Here is a 10,026-nt window from a genome sequence, read left to right as displayed (position 1 = left end):
TAAATTAGTTTTAGTAAAGAGCTTTTGTCAACAAGAAGGTTATTTGTCCCTAGGTAATCGATAACTAGACCGGTAATCATTATTGCAATTTTATTTGAGGGAGAGGCATAAGCTAACATACTTTCTCTACTTGGATCATATGCACTTATGATTGGAACTCTAGCAAGCATCTGCAACTACTAAAGATTCATTAAGATAAAACCCAACCATAGCATTAAAGCATCAAGTTCCCTTTATCCCATACGCAAACAACCTACTTATTCGGGTCTGTGCTTCTGTCACTCATGCCACCCACCATAAGCAAATCATAAGCATATTGCAAACCCTACATCAGGAATCCCTCACGCTTGCGTGACACGGAGAGCACCATAGGACAGCACCAATAATAAAACATACAACTCAAACCAATCTTGATCATCAAATAGCCATTAGGACAAAACAGATCTACTCAAACATCATAGGATAGCCATACATCATTGGGAAATAATATATAGCGTTGAGCACCATGTTTAAGTAAAGATTACAGTGGGTAAGAGAGAGGTTACATCGCTGCATAGAGGGGGGAAGAGTTGGTGATGATGGTGGTGAAGTTGTTGGTGAAGATGGCGGTGATGATGATGGCCCCGGTAGCACTCCGGCGCCACCGGAAGCAAGGGGGAGAGGGCCCCCCTTCTTCTTCTTCCTTGACCTCCTCCCTAGGTGGGAGAAGGGTTTACCCTCTGGTCCTTGGCTCCCATGGCGTGGGAGGGGCGAGAGCCCCTCCGAGATTGGATCTATCTCTCTATCTCTCTCTGGCTCCGCGTTCTGTTCTGGCTCTGTTTCACCGTTTCGTGTATATATGGAGATCCGTAACTCCGATTAGCTTGAAACCTTCGCCATGATTTTTTCCGAATATTAGCTTTCTTGCGGCAAAAGAAGAGCGTCAACCGCCTTATGGTGGGCTCACGAGGGTAGGGGCGTACCCAGGGGGCAGGCGCGCCCCCCTGCCTCGTGACCACCTCGGGCACTGGTCCGCGTTGATTTTCCTTCCAAATTTTTCATATTTTCCAAAAATAAGCTCCGTCCATTTTTATCCCGTTTGGACTCCGTTTGATATGGATATTCTGCGAAACCAAAAACATGCAACAGACAGGAACTGGCACTGGGCACTGGATCAATATGTTAGTCCCAAAATAATATAAAAGTTGCCAAAAAGTATATGAAAGTTGAATAATATTGGCATGGAACAATCAAAAATTATAGATACGACGGAGACGTATCATCCTCCATCACCAATTTCATGATGCTCACCGCCGTGCATGAGTAATCCCATCATAGGCTTGCTGGACAGTGATGGTTTGGATGAGATTTATCATGTAATCGACTTAGTTTTGTTAGGGTTTGATCCCTATTATCCACTATGTTCTGAGATTGATCTTGCTATGACTTTGCTATGCTTAATGCTTGTCACTAGGGCCCGAGTGCCATGATTTCAGATCTGAACCTATTATGTTTTCATCAATATATGAGAGTTCTTGATCCTATCTTGCAAGTCTATAGTCACCTATTATGTGTTATGATCCGTTAACCCCGAAGTGACAATAATCGGGATACCTACCGGTGATGACCGTAGTTTGAGGAGTTCATGTATTCACTATGTGTTAATGCTTTGGTCTGGTACTCTATTAAAAGGAGGCCTTAATATCCCTTAGTTTCCACTAGGACCCCGCGGCCACGGGAGGGTTGGACAAAAGATGGCATGCAAGTTCTTTTCCATAAGCACGTATGACTATATTCGGAATACATGCCTACATTACGTTGATGAATTGGAGCTAGTTCTGTGTCACCCTAGGTTATGACTGTTACATGATGAACCGCATCCGGCATAATTCTCCATCACTGATCCATTGCCTATGAGCTTTCCATATATTGTTCTTCGCTTATTTACTTCTCTGTTGCTATTGCTATCATCACTACAAAATACCAAAAACATTACTTTTGCTACCGTTACCTTTTGCTACCATTACCACTACTATCGTATTACTTTGCTACTAAATACTTTGTTGTAGATATTAATCCAGGTGTGGTTGAATTGACAACTCAATTGCTAATACTTGAGAATATTCTTTGGCTCCCCTTGTGTCGATCAATAAATTTGGGTTGAATACTCTACCCTCGAAAACTGTTGCGATCCCCTATACTTGTGGGTTTATCAATCCCTAGTATCCATTATGTTCTGAGATTGATGTTGCTATGACTTTGCTATGTTTAATGCTTGTCACTAGGGCCCGAGTGCCATGATTTCAGATCTAAACCTATTATGTTTTCATGAATATATGTGAGTTCTTGATCCTATCTTGCAAGTCTATAGTCACCTATTATGTGTTATGATCCGTTAACCCCGAAGTGACAATAATCGGGATACTTACTAGTGATGACCGTAGTTTGAGGAGTTCATGTAGTCACTATGTGTTAATGCTTTGGTCCGGTGCTCTGTTAAAAGGAGGCCTTAATATCCCTTAGTTTCCAATAGGACCCCGCTGCCACGGGAGGGTAGGACAAAAGATGTCATGCGAGTTCTTTTCCATAAGCACGTATGACTATATATGGAATACATGCCTACATTACATTGATGAACAAGAGTTAGTTCTGTGTCACCCTATGTTATAACTATTGCATGAGGAATCGCATCCGACATAATTATCCATCACTGATCCATTCCCTACGAGCTTTTCATATATTTTTCTTCACTTATTTCTTTTACGTTGCTACTATTACAATCACTATAAAACCAAAAATATTACTTTTGCCACCGTTACCACTACTATCATATTACTTTGCTACTAAATACTTTGCTATAGATATTAAGTTTCCAGGTGTGGTTGAATTGACAACTGAGCTGCTAATACTTGAGAATATTCTTTGGCTCCCCTTGTGTCGAATCAATAAATTTGGGTTGAATACTCTACCCTCCAAAACTATTGCGATCCCCTATACTTGTGGGTTATCAGTGACGGACCTATTGCATGAGCAGATGCAGACGTTGTGAACGCTTGGCAAAGCTCGGTATGATGACTACTTGATAGTTTAGTGCACCATGCATTACGGCTTAGAACTGGGACTTCAAAATTGTTTTGAATTGTCACAGAATATATAAGATGTTCTAAGAGTTGAAATTGGTATTTCATACTCATGCCCGTGTCGAGAGGTATGAGACCTCTGACAGTACGTTGCCTACAAGATGGAGGAGAATAGCTCAACCAGTGAGCATGTGCTCAGATTGTCTGGGTACTACAATTGCTTGAATCAAGTGGGAGTTAATCTTCCAGATAAGATAGTAATTGGTAAAGTTCTCTAGTCACTATCACCAACTTACTAGAACTTCGTGATGAACTATAATATGCAAGGGATGACGAGAACGATTCCCCGAGCTCTTCGCGATGTTGAAATCAGCGAAGGTAGAAATCAAGAAAAGCATCAAGTGTTGATGGTTGACAAGACCACTAGTTTCAAATAAAAGGGCAAGGGAAAGAAAGGGAACTTCAAGAAAAATGGCAAGCAAGTTTCCACTCCCATGAAGAAGCCTAAAGCGAGACCCAAGCCTGAAACTGAGTGCTTCTACTACAAAGGAAATGGTCACTGGAAGTGGAACTGCCATAGATACTTGGCAGATAAGAAGGATGGCAAAGTGAACAAAGGTATATTTGATATACATGTTATTGATGTGTACTTTACTAGTGTTTATAGCAAACCCCTCGGTATTTGATACTAGTTCAGTTGCTAAGAGTAGTAACTCGAAACGGGAGTTGCAAAATAAACAAAGACTAGTTGAGGACGAGGTGACGATGTGTGTTGGAAATGATTCCAAGGTTGATAAGATCACCATCGCACACTCCCTTTACCTTCGGGATTAGTGTTGAACCTAAAATAAATGTTATTTGGTGTTTGCATTGAGCATAATATGATGGGATTATGTTTGTTGCAATACGGTTATTCATTTAAGTCAAAGAATAATTGTTATTCTGTTTACATGAATAAAACCTTCTGTGGTCATACACCCAAGGTGAATGGTTTATTGAATCTCGATCGTAGTGATACACATATTCATAATATTGAAGCCAAAAGATGCAAAGTTAATAATGATAGTGCAACCTATTTGTGGCACTGCCATTTAGGTCATATTGGTGTAAAGCGCATGAAGAAACTCCATGCTGATGGACTTTTGGAATCACTTGATTATGAATCATTTGATGCTTGCGAACCATGCCTCATGGGCAAGATGACTAAGACTCCATTCTCCGGAACAATGGAGCGAGCAACTGACTTATTGGAATTAATCATACTGATGTATGTGACCCGATAAGTGTTGAGGCTCGTGGTGGGTATCGTTATTTTCTGACCTGCACAGATGATTTGAGAAGATATGGGTATATCTACTTAATGAAACATAAGTCTAAAACATTTGAAAAGTTCAAAGAATTTCAGAGTGAAGTAGAAAATCATCATAACAAGAAAATAAAGTTTCTACAATCTGATCGCGGAGGCGAATATTTGAGTTACGAGTTTGGTCTTCATTTGAAACAATGTGAAATAGTTTCGCAACTCACGCCACCTGGAACGCCACAGCATAATGGTGTGTCAGAATGTTGTAATCGTACTTTATTGGATACGGTGCGATCTATGATGTCTCTTACCGATTTACCACTATCGTTTTGGGGTTATGCATTAGAGACAGTTGCATTCACATTAACTAGGGCACCATCTAAATCTGTTGAGATGACACCGTATGAACCATGGTTCGGCAAGAAAGCAAAGCTGTCGTTTGTTAAAGTTTGGGGTTGCGATGCTTATGTGAAAACTTTCAAACTGATAAGCTCGAACCCAAATCGGAGTAGTGCGTCTTCATAGGATACCCAAAAGAAACTATTGGGTACACCTTCTATCACAGATCCGAAGGCAAGATATTTTGTCGCTAAGAATGGATCCTTTCTAGAGAAGGAGTTTCTCTCGAAAGAAGTGAGTGGGAGGAAAGTAGAACTTGATGAGGTAATTGTACCTTCTCCCGAATTGGAAAGTAGTTCATCACATAAATCAGTTCCAGTGATTCCTACACCAATTAGTGAGGAAGCTAATGATGATGATCATGAAACTTCAGATCAAGTTACTACCGAACCTCGTAGGTCAATCAGAGTACGGTCCGCACCAGAGTGGTACGGTAATCCTGTTCTGGAAGTCATGTTACTAGACCATGACGAACCGAAAAACTATGAGGAAGCGATGATGAGCCCAGATTCCGCAAAATGGCTTGAGGCCATGAAATCTGAGATGGGATCCATGTATGAGAACAAAGTATGGACTTTGATTGACTTGCCTGATGATCGGTGAGTCATTGAGAATAAATGGATCTTCGAGAGGAAGACGGACGCTGATAGTAGTGTTACTATCTACAAAACTCAAATCGTCGCAAAAAAAATCGACAAGTTCAAGGTGTTGACTACAATGAGATTTTCTCACTCGTATTGATGCTTAAAAGTCTGTCTGAATCATGTTAGCAGTTGCCGCATTTTATGAAATATGGCAAATGGATGTCAAAATTGCATTCCTTAATGGATTTCTTAAAGAAGAGTTGTATATGATGCAACCAGAAGGTTTTGTTGATCCTAAAGGTGCTAACAAAGTGAGCAAGCTCCATCGATCCATCTATGGACTGGTGCAAGCATCTCGGAGTTGGAATATATGCTTTGATAAAGTGATCAAAGCATATAGTTTTATACAGACTTGTGGTGAAGCCTGTATTTACAAGGAAGTGAGTGGGAGCACTACATCATTTCTGATAAGTATATTGAAAGTGCATTAAGTCGACTAGAGGGGGGTGAATAGGCAATTTTTATGAATTCTCCACTAAGGAATTTCAGGGTGAGGAAATTCCTGAGCGAAGAACTACTTGCAGCAGAATAAGTACTTGTCGGCGTTCTGGGAACGGGGGTCCCCAGACTTGCCTGCCTGCGGTCCGCGGCGTGGCTGGGCTGGCAGGTCTGTGTGGCCCATCTTCATCGACGAGGTATTCAAGACCCTCGCGAGGGGCCAAGCCTCGTGAGGCGGACGACGCAAGACATCATCAGGAGCAGCCTCCTCAGGCCGGCTCGCGAGGGGCGGAGAGATCAAGGCAAGGCAAACCTCACGAGGTCCTCGTGACGTGAGCCATGACGATCGAGACCAGGTGGGCGCCAGCGCGTGCAGCGTCCTTGTTTCCTCTTTGGTGCTAAGGGGGCAAGCGCAGGCGCGGAGTACCGAGGCATTAAGCAAAGGTTTCCATATTGGTGCAACGAGACCAAGACTAGAAGGACGGCAAGACGGAGGTCACCATGGAGCCTAGGACGGCGTCACCACCAGAACCTTTAGCAGGCAAAGACCACCTTTTGTTAGGATAGCTTGTACTAGTTGTCCCCTTTCAAATTGGTCGTTGTTGGCTCCCTTCCCGCTCAATATTTGGGAGAGAGGACCATGGCCTCTATAAATAGGACTAGCCACCACCATAGGCGGGGAGGGGTCATCAAGATCATCCCAACCACACAAGTTCACCAAGCACAAGAACACCTCAACCTCAGGAGGCTGTTCTTCCCCTTGTACTGTTCATCATCAGCCCAAGAGGCAATCCACCACCACCACATTGGAGTAGGGTATTACACCACAACGGTGGCCCGAACCAGTATAAATCTTGTGTCTTTGTCTTGTGAAGTTCGTCTAGTTCGTCCGGGAGATCTTAGCGAGCTAGGGCGCGGATCGATATGGGGAAAACCTTCGGGCGCACCCCAGTGTTCGAACCTCGAGGGTTTTGCCAGAACCCATGATCTGACATTTGGCGCGCCAGGTAGGGGTGCGCCGAAGCTTCCTTCCATTGCTCCGCGCCCCGTTGCTCCGTCGTATCCATGGCAGACGCGCGCCGCGCTCGTGCTGAGCGACGGGCTGCCCTCGCCGCCCGCGTTGCTCACACGGCTCCCATTAGCGGGCCACCTCGTCATTCCCCGTCGCCTGCCACCAACGCCGCCACCGGCCCGGTGGGGAACGAGCGGCAAGCATCCTTGCTGCACCCCTCAATGCGGCGGGACGGCTGCACCGCCACTCCATCGCTAACCCCGACCGGTTCTTCTTCCCATGCATGTCACCCTCCCATGGACGCACGGGCCACGCTCCTCATGGCGCATGAGCTCCTGCGCTACCGACCGGTCGACGACCTCTATGAGGACAGGCTCGACTGCATCGCCGAGCTTGTCCGCGCCACAGGGGGCTCCCCTGCGCCATCCCTCTCTCTTCCTCGCCCTCCGCCAGCTACGGGCGACGTAGCTCATGGAGCGCCTCCACCACCTCTGCCCCAAGACGGCACCCTGGCGCCAAGGCGTGCGGCTCCACGATGCTACCCGCCGCGTCTCGCGCCCGCGCGTGAAGAAAGAAGTTGTCAAGAAGTCCCTCGACCGCAAGAAAATGCTCCACCGCTCCTCGTGCCACCGCGCCAGGACCGGCTGTTGCGGCAAAACCGGGCGCCACCTATAGTGGCAGGGCGCGGACCCCATCAAGACCAAGCTCCACCCCCAAGGCGGGCCCCGGTGACCACAGCCGGCTGCCGCACTTTCACCCCTGAGCTGCGTAGCGTCGCCTGGCCGGGCAAGTTCAAGCCGGGTCTGCCTCCTCGCTACGATGGCACCCCCGACCCCGCGGAGTTCTTGCAGCTCTACGAGCTGAGCATCGAAGCGGCCAATGGCGATGAGAAAGTCATGGCGAACTAGTTTCCCATGGCTCTCAAGGATGGCGCCCACGCCTGGCTCCTGAACCTGCCACCGGGCTCGATCTCTTCCTGGGACGAGATGCGCAACCGCTTCATCACCAACTTCCAGGGCACTCGCGACCGCCCCCTGGTCGCGAGCGACCTGCGCCGCATCAAGAAACAACCAGGAGAGACCCTCTAGAAGTATATCCAGCGCTTCAACAATGTCCGCCTCAAGATCCCCAAGGTGACGGACGAGGCCATCATCTCCGCATTCTCTGATGGCGTCCGTGACGTCAAGATGAAGGAAGAGCTCGCTATCCACGAGGAGTTGTGCACGTCCCTAGAGTTGTTCAACCTGGCGACCAAGTGCGCAAGAGCTGAGGAAGGGTGCCTCTCCCTCCTCGACCTCCCAGCCGCAGACCCAGAGGATAAGAAAGCCAAGGCCAAGGACGTGAAGCGCAAGGGAGCAACCATGCTCATAGCAGAACCAGACACACAGCATGGCAGAGACCAACCAGAGTCATCCAAGAGTAGCCATCCGTTATGCGCCTTCCACAACCTGAATACCCACAACACCAGTGAATGTCAAGAGCTCAGATCCATTCACGAAGGACGCTTCTGTCGACGCCCGAGCGCAGCGACCGAGGCTACGGCCGAGGAGGAGTACGTGGTGGCGGACGCTGGGACGACCGTGGCCCATGCCAGGAGTGGCGCGACCGGCCTCGCGAGGACCACTGGCAGCATCAGCCTCACGAGGGCGCCTGGAGGGATCAGCCTCGTGAGGATCATCCTCAAGGCAACGCCGGACTCCCTCCGCTGCCGCCACCGCCAAGAAGGAATGACGAACACCATCAGGACGAGGGGGCTGGGGGCTTCCAAGAACCGCATGCTATCGCCTGCATCTTGGGCGGAGCCCAGGCCCCAGCCTCGCAGCGTATCTTCAAGCAGTTTGATCGTGAAGTGAACGCAGTCCTCCCCAAGCTCGAGGCCACATGCCCGCTCAGATGGTCCCAGTGCCCCATCACGTTCAGCTCGGCAGATCAGCTCAAGTGCGCGGCTACCGCTGGCGCACTCCCGATGCTTTGCTCGCCAGTCATCAGCAACGTGCAAGTAACCAAGACCCTCATCGACGGCGGCGCAGGGCTCAACGTCCTATCCGTCGACACGTTCGACAGCCTCCAAGTGCCATATGACCAGCTTCTGCCCACCAAGCCTTTCTCAGGAGTGACCGACGGTTCTACCACACCGATAGGGTAGGTCCGCCTCCCTGTCACCTTCGGAGAACGCAAGAGCTACCGCATCGTGCTCATCGACTTTGACGTTGCGAACATCCGTCTGCCATACAATGCCATCCTCGGGTATCCGGTCCTGGCCAAGTTCATGGCAGTGACCCATCACGGCTACAATGTCCTCAAGATGCCGGGAAGCGGCGGGATCATCACGGTCCCATGTGAAGAAAGAGATGCGGTGTGGTCCCTCGAGCGTGCCTTCCAAGCTGCAGCAATCGATGACCCCGACAGCAAGGACGAGGGCCCTCCTGAGGCCATCCCCAAGAAGAAGAAGCAGTTGCGCCGTGCAGGACCTTGGGAGGGTGGCGTCACAGCCGGAGCCTCGTCAGGATCATCGCCCGCTCCAGGGGCGCCTCCCTCCATCGCATAGGAAGGCGCGCCCAGCGCCCTTCTCGGGCATGGCTCAGGGGCTTTCTTCTAGAATTCCTCAGGCCTTGCCCACATCACGAGGGAGGCTCTTGGGCACTAATTGGAGGCATGCTTCACAACACGTTTCCCTCAGGAGGGCACAGGGCAAAGATCACCCACCGTTCAGGAGTTCATCACCAAGACCACCCAGGAATTACAAGACGCAAGGGCCATGCACGGCGACCGCCGCTCACGAGGCGCAGCTTCCCATCCAGGCGAGGATTGCGGGCTGCGTGTCAGCATCAACGTTCCAGGGCTCAACAGGGCCGCTTCTCGGGAGCTTTTCTCGCCTTCGCGCGTGGGACACTGATGTCTACTACACAACCTTCTTCTTGTAGACGTTCTTGGTCCTCCAAGTGCAAAGGTTTGTAGGACAGTAGCAAATTTCCCTCAAGTGGATGACCTAAGGTTTATCAATCCGTAGGAGGCGTAGGATGAACATGGTCTCTCTCAAGCAACCCTGCAACCAAATAACAAAGAGTCTCTTGTGTCCCCAACACACCCAATACCATGGTAAATTGTATAGGTGCACTAGTTCAGTGAAGAGATGGTGATACAAGTGGTATATGGATGGTAGATAAAGGT

This window comes from Triticum dicoccoides, chromosome 5A (assembly GCF_002162155.2).
Source record: "Triticum dicoccoides isolate Atlit2015 ecotype Zavitan chromosome 5A, WEW_v2.0, whole genome shotgun sequence".
NCBI classification, from domain to species: domain Eukaryota; kingdom Viridiplantae; phylum Streptophyta; class Magnoliopsida; order Poales; family Poaceae; genus Triticum; species Triticum dicoccoides.
The sequence above is the reverse complement of the archived record's forward strand: the minus strand, read 5'-3'. Positions refer to the sequence as shown.